Source organism: Cariama cristata, unplaced genomic scaffold (assembly GCF_000690535.1).
Source record: "Cariama cristata isolate BGI_N322 unplaced genomic scaffold, ASM69053v1 scaffold28382, whole genome shotgun sequence".
In the NCBI taxonomy this organism is placed as follows: domain Eukaryota; kingdom Metazoa; phylum Chordata; class Aves; order Cariamiformes; family Cariamidae; genus Cariama; species Cariama cristata.
In genome coordinates this window covers 1046-19727 of record NW_009605962.1, presented here as the reverse complement: position 1 = coordinate 19727, position 18682 = coordinate 1046, and positions in this window count along the sequence as shown.

The following is an 18682-nucleotide window of genomic DNA, read 5'->3' as shown; positions in this document are numbered from 1 at the left end:
AAGAAATGAGCAGGAATTGCAGCTTACATGATTGTGTTGTCAGCAGAACCAGTCTTTAGACTATGGAAAGGACAGCGTCAGTGTTGATTGATGCTTTTTTCAAAACAACTGTCTAGATATTTGCTAAGTAAGGACAGGATGTACTAGGCGTCGATCACATTCAATTTAAGAATAAGCAAGAGAAGTAACAGACTAAGAAAGGAATTAGGACTTTAAAGTTGTAAGTTCTCAAACACCTAGCTTTTTCTATAAATACTATAATTTACATTACTCTCTTGTTAGTAAATTAGTCTTCATGCTGGTGTGTGTATATATATATACACACAAATATAAAAACCAAAAGGTCATGTATCATCTCTGACAAGATCTTAATAGTGGAAGTCCAGACCACAGAATCACTACTACGGGCATCATTAACTTCTTAATGATAATGTCAACTTGTAGGACAGGGGAACATGAGGCAATGAACTATTTTTCTTGTTCTTCCTTATACCTCTCAAACAACAGGAACTTGCGTACACACTTAAATGGCTAAGCCTCCCCAGACAAATTTGTTCGGTATGATTATGCTGGCTATGCCCCTTTGCCAGTGACTTCAATGACAGAGGAAGAGCAGGATCAGGAACAAGCTTCAGGTGAGCTCTGAGAGCTGTGAATCTTTCCTTCCCGTCATTCGCTGTAGCTCAGGCTTGATGTGCTTGCCGTCGTCTGCTCACAAACAGCTGAGCAGCACTGAATGGTGGATGGGCTGGGCTGCAGTGCTTGAAGCACTTCCCAGGCCCAATCCTTCCTGCCTGCACAAATGACAATTTGTGTCCGTGTTACGAATTCAAGATTTATAGGATGAATCCTACCAGAGCATGGTCCTAAGACTAGCTCTGGATTCACAGTCAGTTGACAATAGTAGACTCTTATTCTGGTTTTATCAATTGCAGGATGACTTCGCGGTAACACAAAAAACAACCCAATACCATATTTGGCTTATTCTGCACATTTATGGATATTAAAGCTAATATTGCGTAAATTAATTTTCTTCCATACATGACAATATGATGCTTTCTGTTTTTACTAAGTATGCCTAAGTTACAGAGTATATTTAACTCTTCAGCAACACTACTTAAGACTAAAACAGACAGCAGATTCAAAGTATGTCAATGGAATGATAGCTGGCCATCATTTGGATTTGCATCAGAATTACAAAGCTGTTAGCATGAAGTTTACTATAACGGTTTAAACAAGAGATAAGACAAAGTCCAATGATGTACTGGACAACTGGATTGTTCTACCAAAGAGTGTGGAGAAATGTTGTAATATAAACCACAGAAAAATGAAGTGATAAATGGCAATAATATCTACCAGGCAGTTAAAACAGCTTACATGACACAAAAACTCATCTTAAACACATAGAAAATAATTCAATATATTGGGCTGTCTCCCAAATGACAGAGAGAAAATAAGAAATGGGATTCAAGTAATAGCAAGACAAATCTCTCAAAGAACCCAGCTAAAATTTTTCATATCGATGACACACAGTGAGAAACATTTGACTATTTGGAATCCATATTTATTGGGACTTTCAATTAAAAAAAAAAATAAAATCCATCCCACATAACTCAGTTGGCAGTGTTAATGCAAACATTCTAGATGTGGAACACAGTCACTGACAATCCCATCTTAGTGTGCAAGCCAGGAAAATGAATACCCTATTTTCTATTAGTTTGGAGCTTCTCCAAGAGTAAAAAGAAGAAAAACTAATTGCTCTGAAAGTATGCAGCAGATAACCGCAATAAATATAATTCACAAGCCTACTGACAGGGGCCATTTTCACAGCATAACTCATCTGTTAAAATGAAACTTTAAAGTTCAGAGTCTCTTGGAGGACATAGGCCTGAAGCACTAACCTTAAAAATGATTAAAAAGTACAGTCTTGTAAGGAGGTGATTATCGCAGAATTTCTGTTTGATTTTTTTTTTCACTCTGTCTTTGCAATTATTGTCTGCCATCAAATAGCATACCCAGGGGTTGCTCTCACCCTTGGGCATGGTGGAATCTGTTGTCACCAGTATTTTTAAGAGCTTGCTGAAATCTTTTTTTGCTAATACTGACATGTAGCCGTGAAGTTTAAGAGGAAAACATCATACAAACCAGTATAGGTTATTTATTATCAAGAAAATACTAACAAGATGAAACTAATTCTTTTATTTTTGACATGGAAGAAAATGGTCATTTCCACACAAAGGACCTTATAACTTTGTCATAAATGCCCCTTTTCACATTCAGCGCAATCTCTGTCAGCTTCAGGACAGCCAGTGAACTCCTCACCCAGTCCTGCTGTGCAGGCACAGGGATACAGGGAACTCAGGAATGCTTTTAAGCATTACTTAACAAAAATATAATTTATGGAAGTTCATTACATGTTCTAACTTGCTACTTACAATATGTAACAGAGACTTGGGCTGAGTTTGAAAAGGAGCATAGAATCATAGAATCGTTCTGGCTGGGAGAGACCTCAAAGATCATCAAGTCCAGCCTTCTTGCAAGTAGAAGTTGCAAGGTCCTTGATAAGATAATGGCCATATTTTCTTGTTTTTCAGTCTAGAAAAACTAAATGTTCTTATCTTGTTAGTATTATATAGAAAATGTATATACTGGTTTTCTTTCATGCTGTATTGTTCTCTAAAAAACTTCTGTTTTGTTACACGCACATGCATGTACACACACACACATGCACACGTGCATCGACTACATAATTTTCTATCGAGTCACACACTGGCTAGAAACTGAGAGAGCCAGCACAGGGTAAATCAATCTAGAACAAATTAAAAAATGTTGCTTCACAACACTTTTTTCCAGTGAAAATTAAAACATTTGAGAGACTTGTAATAAAATCCATTAAAGTCAAATAAAGCAAATGTAAATATTTTTCCATTTTCGACTAAACTGATTTACATCATTCTCTCCATACCATACAGCACAAGAGGCAAATGAGAGCACTCAAATAATTACAGGCCTGATCTAAGCTGATAAACATTCTTTATATCTATAACAATACTTCAGTCAAGTTCAGCTGAGCCCTATACCGGTGCCATTTACAACCTCTGACTGCATTAACCAAAAAACCCAAACAAGCTTGAGTATGGCAGAGTTTGGAGACAAAAGCTGGCCCTTATCTGGAGAAACCAAGGAACAAAGACAAGGAGGCCACACATTCTCTGCCCTTAGTAAGGAAATTTTAAAAATTCAGAAAGCTGAAGTTGTTATTTTAAAAAGTCTCCCCCCTCAACCAGCGCTTTGACAGAAACTGCTTAATGAAATATATACATATTTTAGCAAAAGATAGGATTGAACCATCATAACTGTTACAAAATCAAAGTGTTTTAACTATCATCTGTTACATGAAGAGGGAGTACTAACACTGTTACAAATGTGCAGAAGCCAAAGGAGCCAAAATAAAACAGAAGTTTATTTATAGCAAATATTATGACTTTTGCAGATGTATGAAAATCACAAACAAATTCCAAATTACTCTAAACAATATGTTATAAAATTATGTTATGGCACAAAAAAATTAACAAATGATTTAACAAAAGCATATAAATACATACAGTAAAAGGCACTGTAGGTAACAGCCCCCTAATCTGCTCTTATGGAAAAAATGACAATGCTCCTACTGAATTCAGTGGGAGCAGGGTTAGAATTTCTGGGGTGCAAAAACTGCTGTGTTCATGTGAGCTATTTACATAAGGTTTACGCAAAAAACCTGCCCAGTGTGGCAGACAGCTGTACAGTGTCCTGCAGCAGCCAGGCAGCTGAGAAGAACTATTGTGCTAGGCAGTTAACCAGCATGGTCACTGTGCCCAGCACAGGTCACAAAGCACTGAGCAGCTGACTGAAAAACATAACATTTTCTTAGAACCCTGAGATGCATTAGTGTTGATGCCTGATGCTATCAATTTCTTTGAGCACATTTCTCTACCACTCCTCATTGGCAGGAGACAACAACGGAGAAGTTCTGCCAACACTGTTACCACTACTTCCCTCTCTGGTCTTCATGATCTACAATGACAGCACTTCTGAACAGGTGCATTTCAGTTCGGGTTCAGAGGTTTGACCATCTGACTAATTAAACTGATCCATTCCATTTAGTGTATTGGGAGCCAGCCACGTGAACTCTCCTCATTTTGCTCAACATAAGCATGCAGAAACCAACCACTGAAAGCCATTGAAACCAGTGAAAGCCACTGCTATTAAAGCATGCTAGTAAAAGTGACTGCATAAAATCATGTCATGACTTCCATATCAAAGCCTTATTTCTATCATTCTAATGCAAAGAGTCTGCCATTTAAAGGTGTGAGCTTTAATGTTTTTCTCTTAAAAAAAGCAGTAATAGTTTACAATCTCCACCGTGAAACAGAGGCTATCAGTCTAAATGCAATCTTATCAGTGTAGCTTTTTACTCCTATGGTTTTTAGATCAGTCCTTGCTATTGAATCATGACAAATAAGTTATAGTTTGTAGTTTATGTTAATCTCTCAGGACTTTATCCTTACCAAAGCACAAGCCAAGTTTTGCATTAAAACAAACCCTTGCCAAAAGTATTAACTCACTGATCAAAATGCCGGCCTTTCCAATCAGACCTACTCGTTCTAATCACATGTGCACTAAATGCTAGTTTATCTAAGTGTCTCTCAGCAAATCAAATCTTTAATTGCACAAGTCTTCAAGAGGTGTGGGCCGGACCTTGAACAAACATTCCATCTAGCTGTCCAGTCTTATCCTTGAAGTGGGCAGCTCCACATTTCTTGGAACTAACTAAAAAAAAAATCACGTTACTAAATGAGATTGCAACCATTCATTCAAGAACTTGGAGTACGGTGAACTCTACAGCCCCGAACTGGATTTGAGACCTAGCAGGAAAACAGGATAGTGAACAGGAAATCAAGAAACTAGAAAGTTCTTTCTTGTAAGTATTACTTAGGATGCAAGCTGCCGTATTCCATATCCACTGGAATAACTTCATGGATGGCATACACATTTTTAGGAGTGGGATATTTAAACTCCAGGGTTATAAAACCAGTGCAAATACTAGAATCAAACAGAAAGCCAACTGAAGGTGGGAAGAGTGGTTTACTAATGGGCATTATTGATTGGAATTATACCAAGTAGTCCATATGCTGCTCTAATGATCTCAAGAATGAAAAAAAAAATGTCTGCTATCTTCTTAAGGAACTGCATACAAGATTAATCTCAGAAGCCTCTTTATTGACAGTCAGGACTTCAAAAGAAAATCAGTGCTATGCAAAGATCCATATTGTTCTTAAATACCACCCAATGAATGGTATCAGACATGATGTGTCCCTACAGGGGAGCTAAACAGTACAGATCACTAGGTAAACTATGTTTCTATGGTTTCTCAGCAGCAGGACAGGCAGTGATTACCATTTTGTGAGAAATAACAGACAATTAAATTTTGTAAATGGCAGCTCAGAACAATACAGACACCCTCACCTTTGGGTGTGAAATACACAGATATGGTTTAATATCCCAGAGTATCTTTAAGCAAAACCCCTAATGCTAAACAGTTTACTGCAGTTAGTTGTAACTATAGCTATGCACACTGGGAACTCTGGGAAGAGGAGTTTAAAGTAGCGACAATAACCAAGGAGGTACAGGATCCACATATGTACAACCATAATCAGTGTTACCTTAATCACGGTTAGGTTCTGTTTTAGTCAGCTGCTGCTTTTGTTTAAATGCTGAGATTGACAATATGGGGAATGTACCATCTGAGGAGAATGACAGAGGACAAAGTTGACCCAGCTCTCTGCCTTCTAACAGGTTTAAACTACCATAACATTATTTCTTCTACTTAGGCTTTGGGCTCTCAGGGAATAAAAGTGAGAATACAGTTCCATATGAGTAATGAGCCTCTGAAATGCTGCAGACAAAACGTATTTACCAAATAATACTCACTTGTATTCTAATGAAGTGACAGCAATTAAAATGTAGAAGCTTTCAAATATGTTCTACTCTTTGATTTTACTTACAAAATAGGTGAGGTAGGTAGGTATGTAGGTATGTTTTAATTTGTATTACAATGCCTATAGGTCTTAACCAAGATAATGAGTCCCTTCACCCACCGTCAGAGTACACAATCTAAGAGCTAAAAATTCAAAGACTGCCAGGTACATGGCCACTTCACAGGGTGCCCTAACGTAACATCTACTGTCTGGACATCTTAAGCAACTCAAAATGGATCCTGCACACTGAGCAAAGAGACATATATTGCTGATCAACAGCAAATGCTAAGCACAGAGCACAGCTCTACTTCTCAGGAGCGTAAGTTGGCTATCCAATGCTGGAACACAAGGCTGCTCCTAGTTACAGATGCCAACAACTGCATTAACTTATCAATTAAATCCCTCAGCAGGGAGATCTTGGGGTTGGTCTCTGCTGCCAGAACCACTTCTTTATCTATACCCAACAGTGAAAGAGCTGAAATAGTTTTGGCTGGCTGCTGAACAACCCAGGCTCAATGAAATGTCCTAATCAGCATAATTTTCAGGCATGAACTTGCAAGTCTGAAACACTGGAAACTAGATAAAAGTGGGCCCTGAAACCAACAGATTTTAGGTCTCTAGACTTGCAGATGTACACAGTGACTCTGCATGACAGGAAATAACTTGGAGTTGCACCAGTTCCTGCTCCTAAGTGAGTTTAAGCAAGACTTAGTCACCAACTTGTTCAGACTGAGACAATGCTGGGCAAAAGACAGGCAGAAATCCAGCAAACCAACTGGAAAATTTTGAAATCAAGTAACAGGTGAGTTTAGACGTTTTGAAGAGTCAGAGGCTGAACAAGACTTCCTTGGAGCAATTTTAGAATCAAAAGCTCCAAGCATGCCAGAGTTCTGTTTTCAGTGCCAAAGTCCTAATTGGTTTAAGCCCTATAAACAACACAGAGTGGAAAAATATTAACACGTCAGTGCTGGCGGATCAAAGAACAGAGTGATTTCCCAAGGCCACTTTGGCAAGAGACAAGAACTGAGCACACATTTCTCAAGTCCTAGCCCAGCATTTCCATCAGAAGAACCTTTCTGAAGGATTTAGTTCCCAAATAATCTTACCAATAATGCATAGTTCATCCCCCTAAGAGTACGTCAAATTATCATCAAAGAATAGCTATCCTGAAAAGACTCTCTGTTTTCTCTTTCATTGTGCTAAACAACCTAAACAAACTCACGTCTTTCCTTGTAGATCACATTTTCTAGATGTCTGATAAAATCTGTTGGTTTGCTCTGGTCTCTTTCCAATTAGTACACATCTTCTGAAGTGCACCAATTAAGATTAGTTTTGGGCACAGCACCAGGCACATTAATGAGAATGATGATTATTAAAAACTCTCTCAAAACATTTCAGTTTGTGCATTTATGAAGTACACAATACAAGCAGAAAGAAAAACAAATAAAACCTTTTGGAAATTTAAGTCTCCCAAAAGAGTTCTATCACCTACTCAAGGATGCTGGTAAACAAAGTTGGATTATTACTCAGACAGTATTTGAAGTCACAAGAAAAGCAAATAACTGACATTTTCTGGCAGAGTCACACAGTACATCCAGAATGGGGACAATGGTCTAATTCCACTGAAAGAAAAACAGCTAGTCAGTCTCTCTCCATGAAATCAGAAATTCAGAAATATACAGACCAATACCAAAACCTGTCATAAACCCAAAAAAGTAAAATAACATAATCTAATGGTACTCTGATACCAGTTCCAAACTGTCCAACTTTACAGAAATTTTGCTTGGAGACAGTGTTGTATTTATCTCAAGTAATGTGTCTGAATCTGAGGAAAAAAAAAAAAAAGCTTTTTTCCAGGAGGTATCTGCTAATATACACAAATTTAATACTAGCTGCAATAGGATGATTTTTACAAGATAAGCAGTAGTGCAGACCAAGTCATATTTTGTCCAAATGTGTTTGGGTGCAGTTTCTCCTTGGCTAAGAAAAACGATGTTCACACTGATCTCAATGGCTTCTCTACCTGTAACACAGTTATGAATCCTAACATAACTAATACCAAAATTTCAGAAAATAATCTATCAGTTCCCTGTTACAAATGGGATCCACCAACTTAATGGGAGTTTTGACAGTTTGAAATGGTCATGTATATGTGTATACATTCACGGTGCATGATATAGCCGCACTCCTGCCCTCCACAGTCAGGCACTGTCCTATATTCTTAATATAACAAAATACTCAATTGTGAAGGGATCCTATGTCAGAAAGAAGCTCAAACACTAAAGTTATTGCTAAACTGAAAAAAACTTGTTCTGTGGCAAAACAACTTTTGTCTAAATGAAACTTAAGTTGTGAAGCAAAAACCGAAACATTTTTTTGTCTTCTTAAAACAATAGCAAAGAATTTTTACCTCCTCCCTACATAAGATACTCAGGCATTTATGGCCTATACAAAGCCACGAGTTATCATTATCAATAATAACAAACACCATTGGAATTGCTTTTTGCCACATCAATACAATATCTTGTTCCCACTTTCTTCGAGGCTGCAAGCCACATGAAATTAATTAATGACCGGCTTCCAAGCTGTAAGTGTCTTACTTGCATCCAAAAGTAATGAAAAATTAAATTTAACACATTCCATGCCCTTACTCTCTCAAAGACAGCATTGGGCAAGAGTGAATTTAGAAATGTATGCAAAACAATGAAAGTGTAAGACTTGATGAATCTGAACCAAACTAACTTCTCTGGCTCCTGAAAGCCTCGCTGGCTTTTGAAAGCTAGATGCTCAGGAATTATACTACCTTGTCAGACAGAACTACATTAGCTACAAAATGAGTCCTCTGGCAAAAACACAGAAGGAAAAAAAATCAGAATAAACTAATTTTGTATTAAAAGAAAAATTAAACAAAAAACCCACTATTGCTGCATATCTTGATAACTCCTTATAGAAATCTTAATAAAACTGTCAACATTTTATGCCATCGAGTGGATTACATACATCAGAGAAATTAAAACCAGTCAGTTTACTGGCCAAGTCTAAGTCAGCTCTTCTCCTCAGTATGTGAACAACTGAACTCAATGGAAAAACTTCCCTGTCCTGGTCTCAGCTGGAATAGAGTTAATTTTCTTCCTAGCAGCTGGTACAGCGCTGTGTTTTGGATTTAGTATGAGAATAATGTTGATAGCACACTGATGTTTTAGTTGTTGCTAAGTAGTGCTTACTCCAAGTCAGGGACTTTGCAGCTTCCCGTGCTCTGCCAGCGAGGAGGGACACAAGGAGCTGGGAGGGAGCTTAACCAGGACAGCTGACCCAAACCAGCCAAAGGGATATTCCATACCATAGAATGTCATGCCCAGTATAGAAACTGGGAGGAGCTGGCTGGGAGGAGCCGATCACTGCTTGGGACTGGCTGGGTATCGGTCAGCAGGTGGTGAGCTGTTGTATTGTGCACCACTTGTCTTCCCCGGGTTTTATTCCTCTCTCTCTTTCTTTGTTATCTCCCTTTTCATTTTTACTATTAGTAGTATTATTATTATATTTTGTTTTATTTCAATTATTAAACTGTTCTTATCTCATTCCATGGGTTTTACCTTTTTCTGATTCTCCTCCCCATCCCACTGCGTGGGGGAGGGAAGGAGTGAGTGAGCAGCTGCATGGTACAGAGTTCCCGGCTGGGGTTAAACCACAACACTCCCCATACATTGACTTTCCTTGATCCGTGTTACACTTGCTCTACAATCGCCTAAGAGTGATTTTCAGAAGTTTTTTTTTTAATTCTAAGAGAAAAACAACAACAACAAAAAAATTTTTGAATTTTAGATGGCAGATTTTGCATTAAACCATGCAGAAAAAGAATATATTAAACTCACACAGACCTTCCAGGCCAGCAGTACAAGAAAACAGCTCTTTTGTACCTGAAGTACTGACAATGCAAAAGACCAGAGAGATTTTAGTAACTGACCATCATGGGACAAAGAGTCAACTCCACTAACTAACGACTAAAAAATTAAACTCTTTCACAAAGATCATTTGACTTGAGTCTTCCAAATGGAGCCTATCCAGCTTTGTCAGTTACATTGGTTGTAATAAAAAAAAACATTGCTTGCAGCTCAGTCTTCTTATAAATTATTTATTTACAGGTATTTCAGTATATTAAAAATGACAGTGAAATTTTAGAATCCTTTTAACTATGAAAAATTTGTGATCTTCACACTAAACCTGTATGTTCAAGCTTTGCTTGTTAAAAGAAAATGCCTTCTCATCTCCATTACAATGTAATCCAGATTGACTGAAAAAGCAGTTAGAACATCTCAGCTGTTGTCCAAGTCTTGTGTTTGCTGTTTGGCCACCGGCAGTGCAGCAGGCACAGCTGCTGAAAAAATAAAAGTAATACCTTGGAAACAGCAAAGGCTAAGTATGTGGGTCACTCTTATGCATAACATTTTAGGAAAGAAATCTGATTCAATTACTACCAAGAGGCTAAAGTAACTGAACAAGAACAGATTGTCATAGCTTTGCAGAAAGCCCAAACAGTTGTTTGCTATGAGCGAACTATTTCAGAACAACTCTGGATTATATCTGCCTTAGAAGGGATATTACTTACGCAGAAATATCTACACTTCCTTCTGCTTTTCTTACCATTTCCCTTTTAAATAGTGACTGATCTTGAATCTTCAGGAGTGTATAAAATCACTCAGATGCAAGGTGAGTTACCATTAAAAAAAATAAGGTATCCAAAATCATGAGAGTTCTCACTTTGTTGCTGTATGAATCTTTTATCCCTCTTGTTTCATTGAGTTCCACTTTTGATAACTTCTCTCTCATTTTCTTTGCATTTTACTTTCATAAAATGAATACGAAAATAAACTTGTATCCCAAGACAAATCAACAAAATTGGTCTGTGACTTTGCTAAATACAGCAAGACTAGCACACTCCTTAACAAAGTTAATACAATACATCTTGGGAAAGAGGGGAGAAAATAAAATACTTATTTTTGAGAAATGCAAGTTAAACCTCTCCTCCTAAATGTAGTTTTTCATTTAATTTGCAATAAAACCTATATCATTAGGGAACTTGGTCTTGCTAACTGACATTTTTATATTATTATAGGTATTCAACACAAGTTAGAATATAAAATAACAAACTGTTATTTTACTGGAAGTAAGTATCAAGAAACATCACGGGATATTGCTGGAAAACCATTTTTGAACATTGCACAGACTTAAAAATACAGTAATCAACTATCTAAAAAGAGTTACATCAGTCAATACACCTTTTTTCCTAGTAATTTTTTGGAAAAGGGCTGAAAATGAGCCATGTTTTAGGGGTTAGAAAATTGTTATTTTTTGTAGGTAACACTGTTGTTAAATTTAACAAATTCAATGTAAATACTAATCCCTCTAGTTAATCATTCCTTCATGAATACCAAAGCAGTATTTGTCTTTTAATTCTAGAGAAGAAAAATAACACACCTTAAAAAGAACTATGCTGATGCATGTTTCATTGCCATATGCTATACATTGTTCCTTCTCCTTCAGGAATAGTTAGAATTGGTAGCAAGAGTAATGGTAATAGTAGTAGTAGTAGTAATAATAATAATAATAATGTATACAGACATTAATCTTGCTGATTTCTGTTATTGCAAATAATCCATCTTCCATCAACTTTCTGCTTTCAACCCTGCTTTAATTTTTCTCCTACGTACCACCCAGTGAATGTAAGAAAGCTGATGAGTAGTACTATTTTCTGAAAATAGGAACCATGCCTGAGGGCGTATTCATAAAGCAGACTTTTTGTGCACAGTATCTCTCATCAGTTCTGTAATTCACTTGGTGCTTGGCAGAGAGCCAAAGGAGACACCTCCAGTTCATACAGAGAGATGTGCAAGATAGGACTCATCCTTTAACAAAACAAATTTATTTCAGCTTATCTCCCACATATATCTTCCACATACCTTTGCATATAGGAATCTATGCACTTGAAAATTCTGAACTAAGCCTCTTCTTCAAAGCCCCTTCATCAGACAGACAAAGGGCCATGGAAAACCTGTATTTTCTGCACTAAAAGTCATGGGCTTTCACTCATGGCAGAAGCTCACTTCCCTCCACTATACTGCAAACAGCTGAGACTACAGCAGGAAACACTGACTTAGACTTCCTTGAATTACTTGTGACATACGGCCAATATTTTAGTGACCATGTCACAAACTGGCCCACCAAAGCAACAAATGTCATCTAGGTGAATGCAGAAGACAAAAGAGCAGCTCTATTTCAAACATGTCTTTTGTCACTCCATCAGATCTGTGCAAAAAATTTTACATGTTAAATTGAATATGCAGGATGTGGAAGAAAAAACCGCACTGCATTTTTAAATGCTTTTAAACAGCAACAGTAGGCTGATTTCTGCAGTGAACACGCAAGTTCACTGTAGTTCCGTATTAATATTTAATTGGTTAAAACACTCCTGTGTAAGTCATAAAAAAAAGAAGTTTTAAAAATTACAAGTATTATTATGCCCTTTTGTGCCTAAAACATTTTAAATAGCAAATTAAGTATACATAAGTATAAATTTTATATCTCATTTTAAATTACACAACATGCACAAATTGCTAGTGAAACTTTAATAACAATCTGGGGATAATGTCTCATAGCTGCATTAAAACAGAGAATAACAAGAAAGTCAAAAGTGGCAAAGTTAAACATTCTCATGTGCATTCCTATTAACAGTTTAAATAGTTGTGGAAGGAACCGTTCACCAAGATTACTATGTTCTACCAAGGATGCGTATTGCCTTAAAATTGAAATGCATTTAACTTACATTAAACATTGGAACTATACTTAAAGAAACAAAGCAGTAATATACTGTAAATACTTGACAAAAAAAGACTTTCGCAAGTTGTTAAAACACACGCATGGTGTTGTAAGTCTACTTTATTTACTGATATACATATGGTACCATGGTCTAATTCTTATCTCCAGTTCAGGTAAAGATGAGAGGATTTTCAAAGACAAAAGAAGTACTACGGCTGGAGAAAAAACAGGCTTGTAGGTAACAATCCAAGAAAGGTCAGAGAGGCAGGTCAGGAGAAAGCTGAGGTTCAAGATCTTTGCTTTTCCTTACAATAAAAGAAAGTCATGGCAAGAGTTCTGCACAGAAATGCAGCATGTACACATTCTATGTTAAAGAAAGAGAGAGCTCTCAGCTTTTAAATAATCATGAACGTTATAACAACCACTGTAATGTTAAGAGAAAAAATAGATGGTTAAGTCTCAGAAAATACAAAGTTGAAGATTCATATTTCTTAGTTTTTCTGATTAATGCTCATAAGGCTCAAGAGAAGACAAAAGTAATTTGCAGCTCAAACTGACTGCTGACTCTGGTTCACTTAGGCCATGCTCTCACAAAGAACGAACACAAATTACATCCACTTGAGCATTTTCAGTTACGCTACCTAAATAGGAAAATAAAGGAAAAAGGACATATGGTCTCTTACAACAACCAGAACCTTGATTCTCTGATTGTGGTCTCTAGACCACTACATTTCTTTTAATTGCAGGAACACTTAACCTCTGGAAGAAAAACAAACTCAGAGACCATCTTGTGCTTACTGTGCTGAAGTAGTCACAATGGCCTTCTTTTAGAGACAAATAAAAAATGAAGGTTAAAAATTTATCCTGATTTTTATTCTCCTCTTCCATTTTACTTGTATGTATGGGAGAATATGGCTGTGCAGGAATTTCTAGTTTTGACTTGCTTTTTCAACTCTCTCTTGATATTTTATTGACCATCAATTATCCGCAGACTATGGGCTGTATGGCGTTGCTTTAGGTGGTGCTGCAATTAAATCACATCCCTGAGTGAGTACTGGAACTAATGAGGCTTGGTCTCTTAAAGATTTGTTTTTCATGGTTGACTGACTTTGGTGCCTAAGAATGCAAACTCCAACTGACGCCTTCTCTTACGGCTGGCATTTGTAAGAGCTGGCTGGCTTATTGTTTACTCTTTCTCTCCCTGCTCCCCACTCTCCAGTGGTTAATAGTGTGCAATTTAATGATATAGCTTTTGCTTTGTCTGTAGCCCTTCCAGGGGACATTTACAGAAGCTTTCTACTATACTTTGCCATGTATTTTCTCAAAGCTTGTAAGAATCTATCAGTCTTTGTAAGACATATTTGAAGTTGGCCACTGCACTCAAAAAAGTTTTTATGGAGATGTAGGAGTAACTGGTCACTGAACACATACTCAGTAACATGTATCTTGCTTCCACAGTAAGTGAGGCTAAAATAACTTTCCATACTCATTTTCCAAAAAATCATTTTCCAAAACTCATTGTCCATTTATCGGGAAGAAAAAAATACAAAATCTTGCTGCTGAAATATGAACAGAACAAACGAAACCATTCCTCTCCCCTTACTTAAAAGCCTTCCCCATACCTCATGCCTTCTAGACAACCCTATCCTCTTCCTTCCTCCAGCCCGAAACTGAGCCGCTCCCACACTCTTCTGTTGCGTACCACTTAGGCTCATATGCTAGGACCAGAGCCCCCCATTCTCTGTTACCTGTCTCTATGCTCAGTCTCCTCAGATATCTGAGCGACATCCAGCCTACTTATTATCTGCTCCCAACCTCATCCTATCTCAGCCCTGCTTCGAAGCCAGGAGTGCAGGCCTGTTTCAAACCAGGAATCCTGCATGAAGCAAGAGACGTCAAACAGTGGCTCAACATTTATCTGTTACAATTTCAAGATAGCAGTGAATTTAAATGAATACATTTCATGCTATTGTCAGTGTGAAAACAGCACTTGATAAAAAGATAACTGTATGCTTTGTCTGCCTTTCCAATACATTCCAATATGTTCACATAAAATCTGAGTCTTCTGAGTTTAGAGAAGACCTTGCAGTACCAGACTTAAAAGTAAATGTTTTGAGATGAGACCTATTGGTTTGTAAACTTTTTTTTCCCCAAAAAATAAGTCTTGCATCCCGTGCTGCTAAGAGGTAGCCCACCAGAAATAACAACATTTTAACAAGTTGTTTACATAGATTTTTAGGATTCAGCACATAAACCTCTAGGCTTTCACGAAAAAGTAATAAATTCATTGCTGATTCACCAGTGCCTCAATGATGAATAACAGATCTGAAAAGATGAAAAAGTCAAGGTATTGAAATAATTGTATCCTCAAAACACAGAGACATTTTGGAAGTTTGTAGACAGGAAAAGACACTTTATGGAACTGTAGATAAAAATCGATGGTTTTTACCCCTCTTAATCATTCACTCATCCTTTAAAGTTAGAACTTCTGAATTAATGCTTTTTGGTCTAGGAAAAAGGCATAGGAAAAAGATTCTCCCTATATTTCCAAATTTATAGATAAAGAAACTAATATTGTCTAAAAGCAGAGACAAGCAATTTTACTGATTTCTGTTAACTGGCGTCAAGTCTTTGCAATTTGTCATTTTTTAATTTCTTCACAATGCTGCTTAAAAAACCCAATAACACCCAATCATTTTAATGCAATCAAACCACAAAATTCTTGCTAAACATCAAGTTAAATTAAGTGTGCCCAGAGTGATCAGTGTTATGTATTATTTACATCGGTACATATGCAACAAACTCGTATTGCAGATTAGAACCTTATTGTGCCAAATATCACATACATAACAGTAGAATCCATATCTCATACCTTAAATGAGAAGAAACACATGCACATCTCTGAGAGACGGGAGGAAATATGAGACAGTAAATAACTGGAAGGTGCAGTACCCAAGTTCCTTAACCATTGTAAAACTAGAGACTTTAAATTATATGCAGGAAAAAAAAGGCTAAAGTAGGATTCCACTTTAAGTATAATGTCAAAAAAACATATACCACCGTAAGTACAAAGCTCTGCCTCTTACTTACCGTATAAATAAGATATTTTGTAATGACAATATATATTTAAGGTATAGTTTTACAGACATAAATTTATATATGCATATAAATAAAACATACACATAACTATACTCAGTCTGCTTTCAGAACATAATAATCATGGAATCAGAGAGAGAAATATGAGGAGACTCTGACCAAATGCCAACAGTGCAGACATTCAGTTGTTATAAGGAGTGTTTATTGTCCTGGAACAGGAGCCAATATTGTGCATTGAAAACCCATTGGTTAAAATGTCTGAACGCTGTTGGGAAGAAGGACCAGAAACTAAAACATTCCAGCTGTTCTAGCTATGTTACCTAATTGCTGAGTTGTCCGGCAATACTCTCTCACACTACTTCAGTGGGCCTTTGTAAAGCTGCACAGAGCTGGCATGGGAAGGATAATCCTGATCCCAAAGCAGACAGCACTCATTGGTCATAGTCTGCCTTGAGAGGAGAGGTTGGTTTGAGCTTATGAAGGCACAGAAGACAGGTTTTCTAGGTCCCAAGTTCTCTCATCATTACGATGCTGTAGGCCTGGTAATTATTGCTACCACGTTTCCCCCTGCTTCCATCCTTACCACAACTTCTGTACTTTGTGTTGATTTCAGATCTTTTGTGTAAGGGATATAACCTTGACCATGCCTCTCTGATCCAGCCCTCCATGGATTTCAGATGATACACTACCCACTGTCTGGACCACAAACAAAACAGGCATAAGTCAAGTAGCAATTCTTTTGCTGCAGTGAAGACATCAGGTGCCCATCGAGTACATCCACTGGCAGATTAGGGTGACTACATCTACAGGGTTCTGTGGCTTGTGCTCTTGAAGGTAGAATTTAAGTTCTACCTAAATCACGTTTCAGGTGCCTAAATGCTTTTTCGAATGTGGTCCAAAGAAACTTATCCAAAAGTTTTCCTACTCTGTATGAGTTTTGTAATAAAAAATCTCCATGTGAAAAACAACAATACCAGAGAAATCTTCCTTCTACTCTCATTAGATACTGCTTTTTGGATTTTTCACAGTTGGAAGACTAGGGCTGCATAAGCAACCAACCTAACCACTTGTATTTAAGATCTGTATTGTAAAACTTTGCTCATTTCGAACAACAGAAACCACACACATACAGCGACTAGTTCTGCATGCCTTTGCTCAGGTGAAATCAGCTTGTATTTGAGTCTATTAAAGGCAGAAAGATTTGGTTTCAGCCTCATCTTTTACTACTGCATTACTGTTAAGGAAGTTGAATTATTACACTTTTCTATAGAATCTTTTAAACTATTCTGTAGCATGAGGGAATTATGGTTCAACATAAGGCTTTCGTAAGATGTTTGAGAAATTAAAAAAGAGCAGAAATGCAAATAGTTGGCATCGTATAGTAATTTTATGTGCTACTAGAGACATTAATTTACAGTTTTACTGGTTCACTTCCTACTAAGTTCTAGAAGAGTTCTCCAGAATTATCGTTTGAGCAAAACTACTGCCACTCACCTAGAACTCCTAATTAAAGGCTAGCACTGCTCACTGCCAATCCTCTGTGTGCAGTAACAACAGCAAAAACATTCACTGAAAAGGAAAGACACAAGTCTAGTCAGTGGACGCTCTAGTCTTCTATAACCTAGATTTTGCAAAAGCCCATCCTAAAATCCATGCTTATCAAATGTGCATTGTTCAACCATGCCAGAAAAGATCTATTAATAACTAATGATAAACTCAGTGTATTCTGCAGTCTATTTTACAGATATCTATTCTGAATCCGAGTTCTCCAAAACTCTCCTTACTTTGCAAGGAAAAAAGGAAAAAAAAGTCAGGAATACACCCAAAGAGATGTCATTAAAAACCTTCAATAGGCTCATAAATGACTACCTCAGGAATATTGTGTAGAGAAGCTACTTTTATATTTATTTAAAATAAATCTTCATGCAGACCCTTTTGCAAAGTTCCAACTTTGGCTGATTTATGTTTTGGCAAGTTCAGGGATTATGAAGCCTTACCTGAGGTTAACAGTGTATATCAGCCTTCAAAGCTTGGAAGTGATGAAGCAACGAAATCTGCATTAATTCTTCCTAGCCTTCAGCACTGTGTGATAGAATCTGTAATATTTACTGGCCACAGTACAGTAGAAAAAATAAAGGTGGTTATCTGTAAAATGAAGAAAACTGTGTTAGTACTTTTTCAGATACTTAACCAGTATAACTCTTCAGTATAACTTAAAACATTTTCAGCAAGTTCTCAATATATGGCTTCTACCCGTTATATATTTATTTTTTAACGACTCCCTCAAAAGTAGTTGGAAAAATGCAAGAATCTTGAGGTTTTATAAGACATTTAAAACCAAACTTGTGACATTTTGCATTCATAAGTGTATCAAGTATCTTTTAAGAGGGAATAATACTTGAAATGTCACTGTTCCCCAGTGTGAGACAAATGTATGACAAATCTTGTTTTGAAAGAGGGAGGAGGCAAGCCAGAGAAGTCCATGACTTGTGTATAGAGTATTGTTTCAAGTCACTATGCACTTTTCATACTTCATAAGGCAAGAAAGAAGCACTAGGCAATTTTACACATATAATCTATTAAGAAATAATGTTCATACTTTTCACAAAGTATCAGTATCAGACTACTGATATTAGTGAAAAGCAAAGCCTAGGAGTAGAGAAATTAATAGCTTATGCAAAGAGCAGAAATAGAAATATTGCCATTCACACCTTCACCTGGCCTCTCCTGCTGGGAATATAACACTGCATCCA